This window comes from Phymastichus coffea, unplaced genomic scaffold, assembly GCF_024137745.1.
Source record: "Phymastichus coffea isolate CEN01 unplaced genomic scaffold, Cenicafe_Pcof_1.1 PCOF00016, whole genome shotgun sequence".
NCBI lineage: Eukaryota > Metazoa > Arthropoda > Insecta > Hymenoptera > Eulophidae > Phymastichus > Phymastichus coffea.
In genome coordinates this window covers 3,918,330-3,938,586 of record NW_026706827.1, presented here as the reverse complement: position 1 = coordinate 3,938,586, position 20,257 = coordinate 3,918,330, and the positions used below count along the sequence as shown (strand labels likewise).

Below are 20,257 nucleotides of genomic sequence, written 5' to 3'. Positions count from 1 at the left end.
TTAGATATCGTTGCTGCAGGCAACATGACAGGGGTTAGGTAGGCGCACGACTTGTTCGCTTTCCAGGGTGACTCGCCGAGTTCCTCCCTATTATTCGCTACCGATTGCTGCATCCGGAGTGCGACTATCCGAATAATGAGACTATTGATTCCAATGTCCTGCTCTCGACGAAGATACACTTGCTTTCAGCAGTTATTACTCTCCCACACTGGAACCCGATTTTTAATTAGTGCACGGGGCACCGAGGAGGAGGCACCAAAAAAAAAAGAATTTACGAATAGCAAGACAGTGAGATTACAATCATCCTTTTCTTTTCTTTTTATTATCACTGAGGTTGCTAGTCTAAAAAATAATAATATCTTTCCTTTAGTTGCTCTCTCCCTTCCATCGTGCCGATGCGCTTTTCTTCAGTGTGCTCTCTCGTTAGTGATTGTTCGTCGTGATCAATCCTGATACTACGCATCTCCTAGTGTATATATATTTTATATCCGGGCTGTTCAAAAAGTAAAGTTAATTTTCAATTTTCGGGGGCTACGTACATTCAAGTTTTTAATTTTTGTTGTTGTTATGTTGGTACACTCCCACGATTATATAATGTGAAAAATGAAATTCATTGTTCTAAAGCTCTTGAAATGTTGACAATTGCATACCATAAATCTACTCTAAGTAAGAAAATTGTGTATAAGTGGTATAAGCTATTCCAAGAAAGCCGAGGGAATGTCATAGACGCACCTCGCCCTGGACGTTCCAGCACATCAACAACAGATGAAAACGTTGAAACAGTGAAAGAAATTGTGTTAAAAAATCGTCGAATCACCATCAGAGAAGTTAAAGAAGATATTGGCATATCGGCTGGCTTATGCCATGATATTCTTTCGGATGTTTTGGACATGAGACATATGTCAGCGAAATTCGTTCCAAAATTGCGGAATTTTGATTAAAAGAACCGTCGCATGACCATCGCTCAGGACATGTTGAATGAAGTCAATGAAGATTCTGATTTTCTTAAAAAGGTTATAAATGATGATGAATCGTGTGTATATGGTTATGATATCGAAACTAAACTCCAATCGTCCCAATGGAATATCCCAGAAGAGACAACACCCAAAAAAGCACACCAAGTTCGATCAAATGTCAAGGTTTTGCTTACTGTATTCTTTGATTGTCGTGGCGTAGTTCATCAGGAATTCTTACCACAAGATCGTACGGTAAATAAGGAGTATTATCTTGAAGTTATGCGTCAGTTGCGAGAGGCAATACGCTAAAAACGTTCGGAACTTTAGAAAAACAATTCGTGGATTTTGCATCACGATAATACACCTGCTCATTTATCGTTGATTGTGAGAGATTTTTTGGCCAGAACCAACACTACAGTCATGCCTCAGCCCCCATATTCATCGGATTTAGCTCCCAGTGACTTTTTCCTTTTCCCAAAACTCAAGAAATCCATGAAAGGACGAAGATTTGGAACGATTGAGGAGATAAAGAAAAAATCGCTAAAAGAACTCAAGTCTATACCTCAAAATGATTTGCAAAAGTGCTTCAATGATTGAAAAAACGCTAGCTCAAGTATATTATATCTAACGGGGATTACTCTGAAGAGAACAACATAAATATTGACCATTAAATAAACATTTTTTGAGAAAACCATAAAGTCACTTTTCTCTTTGGACACCCCTCGTATGTATATACACACTAGAAGCCTGCGCCCCCTGCTCACTCCGATTGCCAAACTCTTATGACGAATGAAATGAATTACAAATTATATAATATTAAAATTGCAACAAAATAAAAGAGGTAAAAAGGGGATAGCTGTTAACACAGACATTCTCTTAACTGTATATATATACGAGGGTGGTCCGATAAGTACTTAGCCTACAAAAGAAAAACGAAAATTTTGGAAAAGTGGCGTTTTATTTTTCAACATAGTCTCCTTTTAGTTCGATACACTTGGCCCAGTGATGCTCCAACTTCTTTAACCCGTCTGAAAAATACGTTTCCTCGAGGTCTGAAAAGTAGGCTTCCGTGGCAGCGATTACCTCCTCATTCGACTCAAATTTCTGCCCGGCGAGTGACTTTTTCAAGTTTGGAAACAAAAAGAAGTCGCACGGGGCTAAATCTGGAGAATACGGTGGATAGGGTAGCAGTTCGTAGTTCGTAGCCTAATTTGACCAATTTGGCCATGGCGACGGCGGAGGTGTGAGCCGGTGCGTTGTCATGGTGGAAAAGCACTTTTTTTTTCGCCAAATGGGGCCGTTTTTTCTGCAATTCGACGTCGCATCGGCCTAATAATTCGGCTTAGTACAGCCCTGTGATCGTTTTGCCTCTCTTCAGGTAGTCGATGTATATCACACCTTGTGAATCCCAGAAAACGGTGGCCATCACCTTTCCGGCCGATGGGGCAGTCTTCGCCTTCTTTGGAGCACTTTCGCCGGGAAAAGTCTACTGTTTCGACTGTTCCTTGGTCTCTGATGTATACCAGTGGATCCATGTTTCGTCGACTGTCACGAAACAACGCAGAAACTCCTTCGGATTGCGCTTAAACAGCGTCAGACATTGCTCTGAAGTTGTCTCACGGTTGCGCTTATTGTCCGGAGTGAGCAAACGCGGCACCCATCGCGCCGACAGCTTTCTTATGCCCAAAATTTCATGCAGGACATGACCCACACGGTCTTTTGAGATGCCTGCGATCTTAGCTATCTCGCGCACCTTCAATCGTCAATCTGCCAATACGAGATCGTGAATTTTTGTCACGTTATCCTCCGTCGTAGCCGTTTTCGGAGCACCTGGACGTGGCTCTTCAAAAATTGACGTGCGACCACGTTGAAACTCGTGAAACCAATTTTTGACGGTCGCCATCGAAGGAGAAGAGTCACCGTACACAGCATCCAAGCGCTTTTTGATTTCGCTGCGCGATTTCTCTTCCAAAAACAAGAATCGAATCACCGACCGATACTGCTCTTTTTCCATTTTTCAAAAATCAACGGACACACTTGCTTTCACACGTTCTCAAAAATAAACTACAACTCCGATCCGGCTAAAATCTTGACAGTAACCATCGATATATTAATATCCAATAAACTTAGGAATTTCTTTTTAAGGCCATTCAAGAGTTCTTCTAACTGTTCTTCTCTAGATTTGCATGCAAGTTTTTTCAAGGAATCATCAAATTTCATGTCCTCTATACTATCATTTTTACTGCAGGATTCGCGTATTCCTTTATTCGGAGGTTCATTCAAGGAGTCATCGAATTCCATGTAATCTCGACTATTACCTTCAAAAGAAAGATCTTTATGAGAGTTATAAATACTTTTTCTGCAAGTGTGACAAATTTTTGATAGTAGATGCAAATTTGGATAGGACTTAAAAATACCTTGCGAAATATTCCGCAAGTTTTTACCCACATGACCATCTTTACCCAGTGGGTTACAACATCTCTTAGAATGGAGATTTTGTGACGAATCAGCCATGTCCACAGTTAGGATGCGAATACGTACTTGTAAAAACAATGGAAATAAAATAAGAAAGTTAAAAGAAATGAAACAAGTAGGAAATACACCAACTATTCTGAAAAGGACTGTTGGAAATTGACCACCGATGTTCCGCACAAACCTGGAAAATTATCTTAATAACTATCCTGAGAAGGACCGTTACTGAGTTTCTACCCATGCTGAGTACCACCCAATATATCAGAAAAACGACTATCTTGAAAAAGACTGTCGTTTCCGAAAATAAAAGGTGTAGAAAGAACAAGCTAAAATAGACCAACTAATTTAAAAAAAAGTTCTTATAATTAGTCGTAGATTACGTATGAATTTTTGTAAAAGATCTTGGCAAGTTTTTTAATTTTTCAAACAATCCAATAAATCGAAAAAGCAAAAAATCGCTCAAAGGAATTCGAAAAAATTCACATTTGTGTTTTGATGAATTTCAAGCAATTTCGCTCCATAAATTTTTTTTCCAAAGTCATTTCCTTCTGAGTGAAAAAATCGCAGTTTTTTATTTTTGAAAATTTTCAAAAAATTATAACTTTTTTATTTTTCATTTTAGCGAAAATGGTCTCTGTTACTTTTTTGTAGGAAATGAGCCAGATTTTCATAAAAAAATATGAAATATTAATTTTTTTAACATTTATTACTAAAAATTTGAAAAATAAAATTTTTTGTTTACGAGTTTGTCTCTTGTAGCCGCCATATTGGAGCCGCCATGTTGGATTTTGCAAAGGCGCACATAGCATCAGAAAGTAGATATCCTAAGCTTTAAAATGAGTCGTTGCACGATTTTTTTGGTCACATCAAATTTTGGACACAGCAGTGATCCGGTTGACAAGGATCGTCCCATATATATATATATATATAGTGTATGTGCATACGTGCGCGTGTATATGTGTGTGTTTTTGTTTTCCAAAGAGTTGGAGAACGCTTTATGCACCATAACGAACCATCGAGACTCGTCGTGTGTTGGACTCTTCTGGAATTTACCACTAATGCAAACGTGCAGCAGTGATATGCTCCGAAGCATACCCATTAAACTCCCATCTCTTTATTCTACTTGTACCCCCCGCGGAATTTGCCGCGAGGCATTACTTTGCGGGGAAGCATCGGCTGTTATAACCCTTACTCTTTTAGTTCGTCATCTCTCCTTTCTTCTTCTCTTTTTTCTTCTTCTCTTCTTTCTTCTCATCTTCTTGCTTCTCTCTTCTTCCTTCTTTTCTTTTAATAGTATTTAGCCGGTCCACTATGGAAGTTGAGAGGGACACAACCGCCTCCCATTCTTCCCTTGGTTTGAGTAGGTATTCTTCCAGACCTTCAAAGGTTATCGAACCACTCCATCCCTCGTGCAGTTTTCTCCGCTCCTCATAAGACCAGATGTATACCCTTATCACGTGCTGAACGTTCTCTTCGATTTTAGGGCAATTGAAGCACTACGTACTGCCGAATGCGGTGCAGGGAATAGTGAAAGCATCAATGGCCAATGAGTACCTGGGTCAGTTGGTACGTCACGAATCCGTATTTTCTGTCTGTCTACTTTTTAATATCCGAAATGAAGCGGTGCATTTAGTGACAGTCTGTGGCTAAGTCTCACGGGCGCTACCACTTTTCGATGGTTTCAAGTAGCCTTCGCTCCTTGTATCTTTTCTGTACTCCTTCTTCATTATTTCTTAACTTACCGTGATATCGTACAGCTCTCTCAGCTGATAGCAGGTCTATAGGTCAGATTTCCGCAACCACCGATAGGACTGTATCGGATACAGTGCAGTATGCGCGGACCACCTTTAACATCGTTAGTCTGCAAGCTCTTCGGCATGCCACTCCATACGTTTTATTGCTTGTTGGAGTATCAGCCCATATTACAACTCCGTGTAAAATTACAGAACTTACAACCGACGAGAGAAGGAACTTTCGCGACTGCTTGTATCCGCTGTTAGTGAACATGATGCCGACCAGCGCTCTAACCACATTAATCGCTTTATTGCCAGCATTTAGGAGTATTCTCTGAATGATGATATCTGCGAGTCAAGTATGATTCTCAAGTAGTGTGTCCATCGACCGTATTCCCTTTCCCTTCACAGTAAAGATTGCGTAGCTTTTCTTCTTCGTGCGGGTGATGAGCACCGCCTCAGTTTTTTCTGCAGCAAGATCCAACCCATGGTTTGTCAACCATCTAGCCGCTATTTCTGTTGAGACATCTCCGAGATATTCTATCTTCTCAATACTCTTTACTGTGATAACCAAAGCTAGATCATCCACAAAGGTTACCATTTTAACGCCCATGGGAAGCTGTTGTCTGAGCAGATCGTCATATACTACGTATAAACTAAGTGTGTCGTATACTGTGTGTGTATATGCGCATGTGTGTGCGTACATGTATATCAGTGCACGCTTTGCTTGTTAATCTCCCTATTATAATTTATAATAGTTCTTATTATAATGTAGAAAATTTATAAATTAAAGAAAGAAGTTATATAAAAACGATATTTTTTCCACGTTACTTTTACAGTAAATATCAAGGCGAAGGCGTATTTTTTTATAGTGGTGTATGCGGGAGGTTTATTCCACTGAAATTTCTTAAAACTTATTTGTTATGTTATATTTGTATCGATATTTATATAACTGTATAACATATTTACGTTTTGTAAAATAGTAAGATTTTTGAAAAAAGTTACGGTTGTCAGGGTGTTGATATCTTGACAACAATTTTTTGTGATAGCAGTTTTAATATGTATTTAATGAAATATCTATTCATTGAATAAGTGATTATATTTGGTGTTAATATATAATTGTTTAATGAAATATTTATAAAATGTGTCTATAATTTTCGTAAAGATAAATATCTTAAAAAAGTCAATGCTTAAAATGTCGATATTTCGACAGTATATTGACATTTCAAGTTTTTATTTCCATTCATTAATACATTCCATGAAACAAAAAAATATTATTTTCTTTAAAGTAAAAACACTTTGCTTATATATTGCATTTTGGTCTGATGAATCCAGAATGTTATGGAAAAAGAAGTTTAATCGTCGAATTTCGAAGATAACCTCAAAAAACTGCTCAAAAGTCACCTGCACAAGAACTAAATTGGCTTATGCATATGTATATACTTGTAATCGAACGACCTATGCAAAGGATTTCTAGTCGCTTTTTGTTATTAGATTGTACATTTATTTTTATTGTCCAACAATAGTCAGCCGTCGTGTTCACGTTCCATTTACCTTGCCATCTATATTCAAATTCCTATATTTTCTGATAAAATTTTTCACCTTGTTTTTCACTGAAGTCCCCTAGATTTGGTGAAAATTCATTAATGAGCGAATCTATAAAGTGAAATTTTTAATTCATTAAGTAACCTAAATTTTTGAAGTTTTCTACCATAGTTTCTGTAATGCTCTTATAATTTTTTGCAGTATCTTTGAGGCTCAACCAAGCTACATTCTTGATATTATTCATACTTTTAATAAATTCTTCGTCCCTGAACATTTTGCGAATTTGAGGTCCATCAAAGATACCTTCCTTCAGTTCAACCAAACTTACTTCGTAAAAATGGTTTCTAAGTATTTGAAGGACCACCGTTTTTTATAAAGACCTTAAACAAATTGTTTCATTAGTTCTAATTTGTTATGTAAAGGAGGTAAAAGAATTTTGCTAGAATCCACAAGAGGACGATTAATGGCATTGCTCGAACTTGGATTGAGTGATGCCTGCGCTAGCAATACTTTTAAATTATAGTTTTTGACTCTATGTTGACTGTCAAACATGCATAAATTGCAGGGGTATCTGGTAAAATCTGATTGTTGACCTAATATAATGGTCAATATTTTCAGGTCTCCACAAATTAACCATTCGTGCATACTATACTTTATTTTATTTAAAACCTTTTCGATGTTACAGTATTCTTCTTTAATTTCATTTAAATGGGCTAATGGGAACGGAGCATACGTGTTTGTATTGTGAAGAACTGCCTTCAGGCTTCGCTTAAATGAATCCATGAATAACCTTCATTTTTCTGTCTTGTATAAATTTAGTTGGAACTCATTAATACGAGTATGTACTTGTATATTGGTGCAGTATCTCAGATCAGATTAGCCAGTGAAGTATTTCTGACAAGCTTCTTCTCGGTTTCGATAAAATGTGACTTTTACGCTCTTTTCTAATACATTATAAGACTTCAATTGTGAGGGTATTAATTTAGCTGCATCTTTTACTAATCTAGCATTTCTAAGCATGTCATTTCAGTTGAATTCGAGAGATTTTTTTTGGCTTTATTTTACCGTCGGGAACGTACCCTTCATCACTACTTGAAAACAGTTCTTCACTCTTGACGGATTCACTTTCTGCTTTTTTCAATGATTCATTTTCGTCAGTATTATCCTTTTTGTAGTGGTTGAGATTTTGTACTCCTTCTTCTATACTGCCATCAAAAAGCATACCATCTATTTTTGTATAAAGCAGTCTCCTGAAGCCTTATCTATCAAACTTTCGATTAATTACTTCTTTGGACGAATGACACGAGAAACTGTTGCATTTTTATGAATTGTTTGATAATATTTTTAATATTACAAGGAACTTATATCCAAGTTTGCCATGTTCGAATTCCATGAAATGTCTAATTATTGATACCTCCTGCATATATAAAGCTTGGGTTGATGAAATAATTAGTCAAGGCATTGGACAAAAACGGCCAATGTTTTAAATACCTAGAAAAAGTGTTTTGTATTAAAGCAGATGCTAAATTAAAAGAAAGCATCTTTGGCGGTTCTGAAATCCTTACTTTATTTAGAGATGAAAACTTTGACACAACTATGAATGAATCCGATGAAGCAGCATAGTCAAGCTTTAAAGAGGTGTCAACAACATTTGTGGGTAACACAAAAGACGTACATTACATAAATATTATCAAAAGAATGGTATGTAATTACCAGAAATGAGATTGCCTAATGAACTTAAAACTTCAATTTCTTGATTCTCATATTGATCAATTTCCTGAAAATAACGGTGACTTTAGTGAAAAGCAAGGCAAAAGGTTTCACCAAGACTTAAAAGAATTTGAACGTAGATTTTAAAGAAGGTGAGGTATAAATATGTTGGCAGATGACTGCTGGATGATAAAACAAGAGACAACTTCGACAAGGGGACAAAAACGAGCCAGAAACCCTTTACATCGATCAATGTGTGCGTAAGCGAAAATCAATTTAATACTACAATATTTCAAAATAACTAAAATTACTGCACCTGGTCTCACTAGTGTGACTGAAGATTAATTTCAAGCCTAATTTACACCTAACATTCTTAGTTAATCTTGTTTTCATATATCACATCATGAAAAACCATTAAATGAATTTAAAACAAAGATTTTCAAGAAAATCATTAAATTTATCCTATATGTTACTAGTTAACGTCTCCTGGGAGATGATCAGCAAAAACCCCCAATATACCATTTATAATGCTTACTAATCGTTTTGAAGTAACAGAATCAAATTTAAGTCAATTTCGAATCAAATTTAGCATGAATTTTGGCTTTTTCCGCTTTTTAGTAGTTTTAACTCAGTATGAGGAGTTGAAAAATAGTTAAAAACATATTCAAAACTTAGTTTTTGAAGTATTTGTTCCCGTAGAATTTAATTCTGTAATCAAAATAATTTTATTTTCACTCTTTTCAATTTTTAATTTCGAAAAACGATAAATGAGGTTTTTCGTCAGAAACCTCAAAATATGCGGAAAAAGGCTATTTTTTATTACAAATTCGGATTCAGTGTCGAAAAATACAGAAGAAAAAGTATGTACATCTTTTTTTTTGGACCTGTGTAAGCGTTAAGTTCGTACACAAACACGTAGATATAACTTATGCTCATATATATATATATGCAGTAGAATATTTAGAGAGAAAGAAAGAAAAATGTGTATAATTTTGCCTAGTAGTTTCTATTACAAAGAGAAATTATGTGAGTACTCTCTTTTTTTTAGTTATAGGTTTCTTCAAAAAATAAGGTGAATTTTTATTTTTATGAAAAAATATTGATTTATTCATCAATATTTATGTTGTCCCCTTCAAAATAATCCCTCTCAGATATAATACACTTGTGCCAACGTTTTTTCCAATCCTCGAAGCACTTCTGGTAAGCACTTTCTGCGATAGCCTTGAGTTCTTTCAGCGATTTTTTCTTCATCTCCTCAATCGTTCCAAACCTTCGCCCTTTCATGAGTTTCTTGAGTTTTGGGAATAGGAAAAAGTCGCAGGGGGCCATATCTGGTAAATATGATGTCTGAGGCATTATTGTGGTTTTGTTTTTGGCCAAAAAGTGCGACACAAGCAACGATGAATGAGCAGGTGCATTATCGTGATGCAAAATCTATGAATTGCTTTTCCACAATTCCGGACGTTTTTTTCGTATTGCTTCTCGCAAACGGCGCATAACTTCAAGGTAATACTCTTTATTGACCGTGCGACCTTGTGGTAAGAACTCTTGATGTACTACGCCACGATAATCAAAGAAAACAGTGAGCAAAATCTTAACATTTGATCGAACTTGACGTGCTTTTTTTGGTCTTGGCTCTTCTGCAGTCTTCTATTAGGACGTTTGGGCTTCAGTTTCGACGTTATAACCATAAATCTATGATTCGTCACAAGTTATGACTCTTTTGAGCATATCAGGATCATTATTAAAGTCGTTTAACAGCTCTTGAACGATGTTCTTTCGACGGTTCTTTTGTTCAAAATTGCGTAAGCAGTTTTGGAACAAATTTTGCTGCTACACTTTTCATGCCCAAAACTTTGGAAAAAATTGCATGGCACGAGCCAATAGAGATGCCGACGTCTTCAGCCACTTCTCTAATAGTGATTCGACGATTTTTTACGACCATTTGTTTCACTTCTTCAACACTTTCATCAGTTATTGAAATTTTGGGTCGTCTAGAGTGAGGTTTGTCGTCGGTATCTTGTCAGCCATCTTGAAAGAGCTTATATCACTTGGAAACATTTTTTTGACTTAAAGTAGTCTTACCGTATGCCAATGTCAATATTTCAAGTGTTTTGGAGCACTTATTCCATTTTTTACACAAAATTTTATGCAAACTCTTTGATCCATTGTTTTCGACAGCAGAAAATCGCCGAGCACAAAAAATATGTCTAACGTTCCTGTCTCGCAAAAAAAAAGTAAATATACAAAGTGGATGAAACTGTGAGCATATGTGAGGGACATGTATACCAACATAATAAAAAAAATATCCATGGTCGAATCTACGTAGCCCGGCCAATTTAAAATTTCACCTTACTCTTTGAACACACCGTAGTTTTGGTGGTATATACTATATAGGTCTAATATATTTTATTTCAATACTACGTATGTATTCAACGTAATAGTTTCAATTTATTGCAATCCAATTAATCCAATACTGAGCGCGTGCGCGCGCTTGTGTGTGTGTATATATAAAAGTGACTATAAGAAACGAAATTAATGTCAGAGAAAAAAAATGTAGCTTTAATAATTGGTCACTCACTTCTGACTAACTCAATCCTGCCTCTTACTACTAACACATACACTCCGTTTCATTCTCCCTTTTTTCACTCTCTCTCTCTCTCTCTCTCTCTCTCTCTCTCTCTCTCTCTCTCTCGGTGAGTAACGACACACTGGTCTTTGAGGCTCTCTTCCTTAATAAACATTTTCTCAATTTTGCCGCTTCCTCGAGCGGCATATTTTTGCAGGCGAGTTCGTCCAGCTGGCCACTGCGCTTCCTGCTAAAAATTCTTGGCTTTTAGTCAATTTTTTGGCCAGTGGATGAATAAATCGCCTGCCTGGTTACAACATAACCTTAATCAAATCTCCAATTTTAACGAATTTTGATCTATACACTTCTGCAAACAACACAAACAACAACACAGCCTCCACACCAGGACCGCTACACTCTACACACTACACACTACACATCTCACCGAATGCAACACTTCCAACATTTTTGCTGCTAAGTACCAGTGTCAACTATTTTTACCGTTATCCACATATTTAAATCTTCTCGGAGAGACTCCTCATAGCCGGTGCTATTTCTTCGCCGCATCACTACTCTTAACATAATTTGTTCTTGCGCTTAGTCATCGCGATGGCTATTTTAATTTTAAGCTTATTTTAATTTATATTTATTTTACTTCATCTTGTTTTGTTTTATTTAGTTTAATACTGTTGTATTTTCATCTAGCGCTATCTACACGCTAGACAATTTTATTTTTAATCTTATTTTAATTTTATTCTATCGACTGTGTGAAATCGCGTTTACTTTCTTACTTTTTCACGTAATTTGCAATGTAATTTTTCTGCGTTCGCTTCATCAATCATTTTTTCTCATTTCATTTTTGCGTATAAGTTACTTATTTATTTTTGCGTTTCAATCATCTCTAGGTTAATTTGCGAATTCCCTTACCGTCTCTTGTAAATGGCATCATTTTACTCCCGTATCTTTCCTTCCGTTCTTTTACTCCCGATTTTTGATCCTTAACTAACTAAGTTGGTGCCACTAAGGCGCCAATTTTCAAATCTTTTAAATCCAGACTTTTCACAACTACCGTTTATGACTGGTCAGTGACTCAAATTTTCGCGCGAAATTCAAACTGTTCAATTTGTCGTGTCAATCGGTCCTTTAAATTATCTCACTTGTTACAGTTTCTTGCGTAGTTTTGAGATCCGGAGAGGAGATATGGGAGACTTTTTGACATTATCTATGAATTTTTATTTTTTGTCTTAACTAGTTTTTAAATGTTCAAACCTTTCACTTTTATCAGATGGTCTTGTCTTCATGCGCCAAGTGTGGTGAAGCGCTGAGTTATATTGCAGTGCGAGTCCTGTGATAGATCTTTCCGTCGACACTGTTTCCATATAACCTCAAACCCTGACCTTGCGACCTTTACTTGTCGTGCCTGCTCTTTTCAGTCTGCGGTTTTGGCCAACTCTCGTCATTCCGGTGGCGTTTTTTTAGAATCCCCTTCTTCCACTCAAATTGACTCTGCTTCTGCTGGTACTTTGCCTTTTATCGAAATCTCAGGCCGTAAGAGACAGAAGTCACCTTACGAGCTTTTCCCATCGAAGACGTCGAGAGAGGAATCCCGGAGTGACTTCTGTGGTGCTGACCGATGGGCCGCCCTTCCCACTGTTTCTTCCTCCAGTACGGACCAAACCCACTTGCTGGATAGCATGGCATCTACCACGGGCGACAAACCACCAGCATGGTTTTCTGTCTTCGTGAATAATGAATTCACTGAATTTCGGAACGAGATCAGAGCCACCCGGACTTCCATTCTGACCAAAGTCAATCGTGTTTCCGACGAGGTGAAGAGCCTCAAGTCCGTGGTGGGTCTCAAGGATCGTTCCGAGCTCCTTATTCTGGGCCTACCGCAGGGGTTACAGGGTTCGCTGGAGGATGCTGCCAGGATGCTTTTTGAGGCGATTGGCTGCCCAAACGCTGGTGGTCGCATAGTGGCCACCAGAAGATGGACTGCCACTCGTTCTCGTCCAAATCTGACAGATACTACGTCCACTTTCGTCGTGCGTATCGACTCAACGGTGGTGCGTGATGTCATACTGGAGCGCTCGGGCAAGCTCGCTGGGAAGACGGCGAGGGACATTTTTAAGTGCGGTCACGGAAATCCCATCTTCATCCGCCAGCTGTTACCGCAGCCTATCCACAATCTCTTTGTAAAGGTGCTCGCGCGTAGTCGTGAGCTGGGTTTCGCGCGCCCTTTCGTCTCGGGTATGGTCGTCCATATGCGGGAGAACACACGTTCCACCCTGATCCCAATCACGTCGGAGAGTGACCTTGACACCTGCACGCCTTTGCCTCCTGGTCAGCCTCCTGCTCAGGCCGCTCCGCGCTCTGGTGCCATGTGAGTGGCTGTCACTCCGATCGGCACTCGCAGACATGCTCCACTCAACCTTAACTTCGCGGCCCAGGTTGTCAAATCGCGATTTACTGCCTCCATCCCAATAAACCCGGCTCCGCAACTTAGCAAAACAGACGGTTGTTTTAGCCCGACAGTGTCTGTCTTTCCGGCCCAGCTATCTCAAGCCATCCCAACTTCATCTCCTCCAGTTTCTGGTCCATGATGCCAACTAATCCGGGACCATACCCCGCCCTCTGCTTCCTTCGTTGTCGGCCACATCAATATAAACAGACTAAATTCCCCCTGTCACTTTGCTTTTCTCGAAGCACAAGCCCATTCTACACATTTTGATGTCATAGCCATTACTGAAATTTTCCTCTCACCTGATATCTTTGACTCACACCTCTCTCTCCCTGATTTCAATTTTTTCAGGCTTGACCAAATTGGAAAGCAGGGTGGCGGTGTTGGTCTGTACGTCAGATCTCACCTTAAATTTAGTTTCCTAGCTACTTCAGACCCAGTTTTCGATAACACGCCTGAATTCATCCTAGGTAAAATAAAGTCCGACAACACCAAGCTTTTGATGGCGGTGGTATACAGACGTCCCTCTGCTTGCTCTCCCACACACTTTTTCAACTGCTTAGCCACTTACCTCCCTCTGTACGGAAATATCATCATTACCGGTGATTTTAACGCGGACCTAGGTTCCAGCTCTCTGTCAGATGCTCGAGCTTTGAGATCTCTCGTTGACCGGCACAACCTCCATTTCGTATCCACTGCTCCCACACATCACTGTCTTATTACAAATCCCCCTTCCCATACTACTCTTGACCTCTTCATAGTGAAAGACCCAAATGCTATCCAGACATTTGGAAAGTCTGATACTCCTTTTATTGCTGGCCATGATTTCATCTCGCTCACCTATCGCTTCGCTTCTAACAAGCATATCACCAGAGTCATTATATCCCGCGGTTTCAATCGGGTGGATGAAGCGGCTTTAAATGGGACCCTCAGCGGCCTTCTCTCGTGTCTGGTCGACAAATCTTCAACACGACTGCAGCACTCTTTCGACCCGTCGATCGAAGCCGACGTGCATTCCCTTGACAACTTAGTGCACTCTCTCACTGAAGTCCTCATAAAATCCTTTAACGAGGTAGCCCCTCTCAGGTGCATCAGGTTGTCTTCTAGGCGTAAACCCTGGGTGACTCCGAGCATTCTTGCTCTTATGAAAAAGCGTGACGCTGCCTATAAACTGGCATCCTCCTCCCGCTCGGGCAGTGACGTCGCTGGATATCAAAGACTACGCAACGATGTCTCAAATGCCCTCGACTCTGCAAAAAATTCTTACATTTCAGGCAGACTGTCTTCCGCAGCCACCAGCAAGGCCAGATGGAGAGAGTTACGAAACTTGGGAGTCACAAGGCGCGCTCTTCCATTCCCGTTTCAATTTTTTTCCCCAGCCGTACTAAACACCCACTTTGCCAACATAGTCAACTCGTCCCCTCCATTGACACGTGACTTTTTGACGCCCTTTTAGCGAGTCCCCCAAACGCTCCTCACGTCCACTCCCCATTCAATTTTCGTGAGGTCACTTGCCAGGAGGTCATGGATGCACTAAACTCGTCCACATCCAGAACATTCGGTCCTGATGGTTTGTCTGTCAAGATGCGTAAACTCGTCTCCTCTTCTTGTCTCTCATCTCTCACGCATCTTGTCAACAAATTATTACTGTGCGGCATCTTCTCGACCTCCTGGAAACGGTCTCTCATCACCCCTCTTGCCAAAGTACCTTCGCCCGCTCTTTTATCGGACATCAGACCGATAGCAAGGTTATCTGAGGTATCAAAGGTGCTTGAGAGGCTCGTCCATTTACAACTCTCGTCTTACCTGGACCGCCGCAAGCTGCGTGATCCACGGCAGGCGGGTTTCGTGCGGTTTCACAGCACCCAGACTGCTCTCCTGGGTGTCCTGGATGACGTCCGCAGGGCTATTGAGGAGCGTAAAATTACAATCCTCGTTCTGCTGGATTTCTCCAGGGCTTTCGACGTTATCCCCCACGGTCGTCTGATGGTCAAGCTTAGGGACCTATGCCTGTCTGACACTGTCTTGAGATGGTTCTTCAGCTATCTGACTAACAGGTTTCAGGTTGTTATGAGGGAGAATGGCAGGGTGTCGGATTGGCTCAGGGTTACTACTGGAGTACCGCAGGGTAGTATTCTAGGATTATTGCTATTTGCAATCTTTATCTCGGACCTGCCCTCTGTTCTCTCCTTCATGAACTACATGCTTTATGCCGACGACACGCAGGTCTATCTTCACTGTCATCCCGGCAGCCTTGCGGAGGCTTTGGTGAGGGTGCAGCTTGATGTGCAGGCTATAGCAGATTGGGCACTAGGAAACGGTATCTCCCTTAACCTCACCAAGACCAAGGTCATGATACTGGGCAGCGAACAGTACGTTAGGGCTATCAACTTGAATGACATCGTGAAGATCACCATCAACGAGGTTCCACTCGACTATGTTACCAGTGCTCGTAATCTGGGTGTGACACTTACTCCCACGTTAAACTAGTCCGAACATGTGAGAAGCGTGACGAGGAGGGCATACAGTTGTCTGGCTTCACTTCGTTTCCACAGGAAATCTCTCTCGACTACCCTCAGAAAAGTTCTTGTCGAGCAACTCGTTTTCCCACATTTCGATTACCTCTCAGTGGTTTCTATTCAGCTTGATGGAGAGCGCTCGTCTAAGCTTCAAGTTGCACAAAACGCCTGCGTACGCTTCGTAATAGGATGGATCCCTTTTATACCTTCTCTATCCTTAAACAGCCACATCACGCACCATAGACTAGCCCTGGGCTGGCTATCCCTTACCCCAAATAGGTATAGAGCCCTTGCCGTTCTGGCCTACTCTGTTGTGTCCAGAAAATCGCCGCACTACCTGGCTGGAAACCTGTCTGTCCTGCTCGATGGTGTCATTATCCGGCGCTCGGGTCGCCACCCGCCGTCGGCGTTTGAATAGAAAGCCCCTCGAACTGAGGCATGGAACCATTCCTTTGCTATCCTTGCTCAGAGAATACTCAACTCACTGAGCGTGACCCTGTTCTCCATCGATCGGATCCCTGACTTCAAGGATTGGACCCGTGATCTATTCTTAAACTACGAGGCTAGAGCATGGATTGAGAGGGCGACTCGCGAAAAGTTAATGCCAGTGTCGGCACTGTCCGATTACACTCGCATTCCAAACAGGGTCAATCCAGCCGCGTTCTCCCAAAAATTTCCATCGTCCCACACTTACCCCTCTATCGACCTATGGTTCATGAAATAGCTAATTGAATGGTTATTTTCTGGCCAAACGCACGTCGATCCACCTTTATACCTTTCCTCTTTTCAGACCGTCATTCTGTAAAACAGGTGCCATTCGCGTCTTTACTACTCTTGCTACTTTTATTATTTTTTACTACTTTTAGTATTTTGTTGTTCCTATTATTTTTATTATTCTCTATTACCTTTATTGTCTTTATTATTTTAGTATTATTTTTCATCTTTTATTATTGTTAATTTTGTTGTTTTATCTGATAACTCATTTATATTGTTCTTTATATATTTTATTTTACTATATTTTACATATTTTATTCTATTTTTATTTTTACATATATACTCTTAGTGTTTACTGTTAATGCTATTGGAAATTCGCTGCTCACCGTAGTATACTACTCACGCATTTTCACGTAATTCATCTTCTTCAAATTGTTAAATGCGTTACTATTCATCCTTGCATCTCCTCTTTTGTCATGTTTAAATTTTGTTATTATTTTGTTATGTACATTTTCCAAACTGCCAGACGGGGTTCCACCTCATTGGCGCAATAAACGAACTAATCTAATCTAATCTAATCTAATCTCTCTCTCTTACTTACGCTTTTGTAATCGTTGCCTTTGTCCCGGTCTGCATGCTGACTACAAATGCTAGCACCGCAGTATGCATTTGGTCCTTCTCACTCATTCTTCACCAGACACTCTTTCTAGCAGCGCACACGTGCGCTGCTGACCGTAATATTTTATCGCTGTGGTTATGGCCTTGACGCGGCGCAATTGGTAGGCAAACTCGGTGCATGTATACTCCGTGCATCTATGACTGTGATATATATATATATATATATATATATATACTGTGACGGTAAACGTCGAATTAGCGCTAATAGCCTAACCTAGTGGCTGCCTGCGGGGGCAGCACTTACCGGTCACGGTATTCTGTAGACAATTTAAATGAATCGGTCTCCCACCCCGCCGATTCTTCCGTCATTATGTTTCTTATATCATATACAATGAGAATTAAGTTGATTCAAAATCGCGAATGATACACTTTTTGAGAAAAACCAATAAAAGCGTTTTTTATCAAAAAAAATGTAAAGTATCATTTTACGGATTCAAATTAATTAAAAAAAAACATGTTTACAATGACAAATGTAGGCGCATATTCATATAGATATGTACATCGTACACACACAGACACGCACATATACACGCATACACACACATATATATGTGGGATCTTGGATAGTGATAATATTTTTACATTTAATGATATACGCTGTAGCAATAAAGCTTATAATAAAGATCATGCTTGAAAATGCTTGGTTGGCTACCGGCGACTTTGTTTTGATTCTTTTGTGTACATTGAGATATATGTATACATGGATGAGGCTAACAGCTGGCGTAATATTTGGTCAATATCATAACACATTACAGAGACTTTTCGTAGCTTTCCCAATTAGTATTGATTAAGAATTGTCAGGCACAAGATGCTTTTTATTCACTGTGTATGGAAATCAATGTATTTCCAATAATTACAACAAAATGCCACTTCCGGTTTCGAAAAAGTGTTATGTTTCACCATCTCATGAAGATAACAGGAAAAGACTCTATTTATTATGTCTATCTTCAAGTAAGACATTGAAAACAATTCAAGGCAAGCTTCAAGTGAAAATTGAAGGCATAGTGGGCTTCAGAATTGATGCATCTGCGCCAACTGTAGTAGTTTGCACCACACGTTACACTAAAGTTTAGAAAAAAGAGAAGATTATTCTGCCTGACTTTTCAAAATTTAATTTTCGTTCTACGAGATCGAGTCATAGTGCGTGCAACTGTTTTCTTTGTGAAACAATTAGAAATTGAAAACATACCAAAGTTGAAAAAGCAAAAAAAAAGAGCAACAATCTGTGGAAAAAAGGTGTACAAGGTGCTTTTCAGTCATTCATAGAGGTGTTATACATAAATGTGTTGGTAAAGTGAAAAATATTTTGAAAGTAGCCCAAAAACTTGAAAACAAGGAATCAGATCATGTCGTTTCTTCGTTACTGACAGAAAAAATGAATCTTGTCGAAGAAACTACCAATGCAGATAGCAGAAGTATTTCTCTCTCGCAAACTCACGGTAAACCGTTAAAAGTGTTGATAAAACCTGTGAAAGCCAAAAATAAAACAATCTCTGTCGAAGATGTTTCAAATTTACAAAATACCTATAACTTCAGTTTGAGAACTACAAAAGGCGTTGTTTCGTTTTGCAAAAATGCCACAAGTGATAAAAAAATTTTTGAAACAGATGTCATAAATAAACTCGTATCTAAAAATCACGATGTGGATAAATTTTTTCAAATGGAAAAAATTGAATTTATTCATTCGAAAGCGACAGTTGAAACTTCAGTAATGGAACCTTTGGTGTATTATAATGACGTGATGGGCTTCATTGATCATATTAAAAAATAGCGACGAATTACCAACGAAAAAGTTCATCTTAAGATAGGTACAGACGGCGGTGGCGGCTTTTTTAAAGTGTGTTTGTCAATTCAATTAATGAACAATACAGAAAAATGTAAAAAAGAAATATTTAAAGACTCAGGCGTAAAAAAAATGTGTCTACTAGCTGTTACACCTGTACAAGAAAATTATTGTAATTTAAATAAAATTTGGAATAAACTGAGCTTGAGTAAATTATTGGAAAATGATGCAACTATTTCCACTGATTTAAAACTAGCTAATTTGCTTTGTGGCATTGGAACGCATGCCAGTAAATTTCCTTGTACATGGTGTACAGCTGAAAAAAATGAATTACATTTGAAAGGTACGCAGAGAAAAATTAGTAACATAATAAATAATTATAAAAACTACTCTGCTGCCGGTTCGAATCCAAAAAAAGCTAAAGATTTTGAAAGTTGCATCAACATGTCTATTTTTCATGATATTTCTGATAAAAAAATTTTGGATGTATTACCTCCTCCCGAATTACATCTCATGCTAGGAGGGGTTAATAGTATCATTGATCATATTCATAATGATAAGCAATGCAAAAATGATATAGATGAATGGATGAAAGAATGTTTTGTAGAGAGAAAAGTGACTTATCATGGTTGTTCTTTAGAAGGAAATTCATGTAAAAAATTACTTACTTCACTTGACACTCTACGATCTAAAAAAAATATTTTTCTCATAAAGTATGTACAGATACTGCAAGATTTAAAAGATGTAATACATGACTGCTTCGGGAACGATTTGAAACCTACATTCGAAATAAGTATTAAAAAATTCCAAAAAAATTATTTATCGACAGGTTTATCTATTACACCAAAAATTCATGCGATATTTTTTTATGTTCTAGACTTTTGTAAAGATAATAATCGTAGCCTTGGATTTTATAGTGAACAGGCTGTCGAAAGCATTCACCACGATTTCAATAAAATATGGTCAAACTATTTAGTAAAAAATCGACAGAATCCTAGATATGCCAATTCTTTACTAAAAGCAATTCGGCAATTCAATGCTCGTCATTTGTGAAAGTACTCTTCCATTATTATATAGTTGTTACATGTAAGAATAATGTATATACATTGATCGTAAA

General features: G+C 38.7%; 1 protein-coding gene across 6 annotated transcripts in view; it reads left to right on the top strand.

Annotated features, from left to right (window-relative positions):
- Positions 1 to 20,257, top strand: part of LOC131675125 (trithorax group protein osa) — a 1,031,961-nt gene that overhangs the window by 676,599 nt on the left and 335,105 nt on the right. The gene's annotated exons all lie outside the window — the stretch shown is intronic.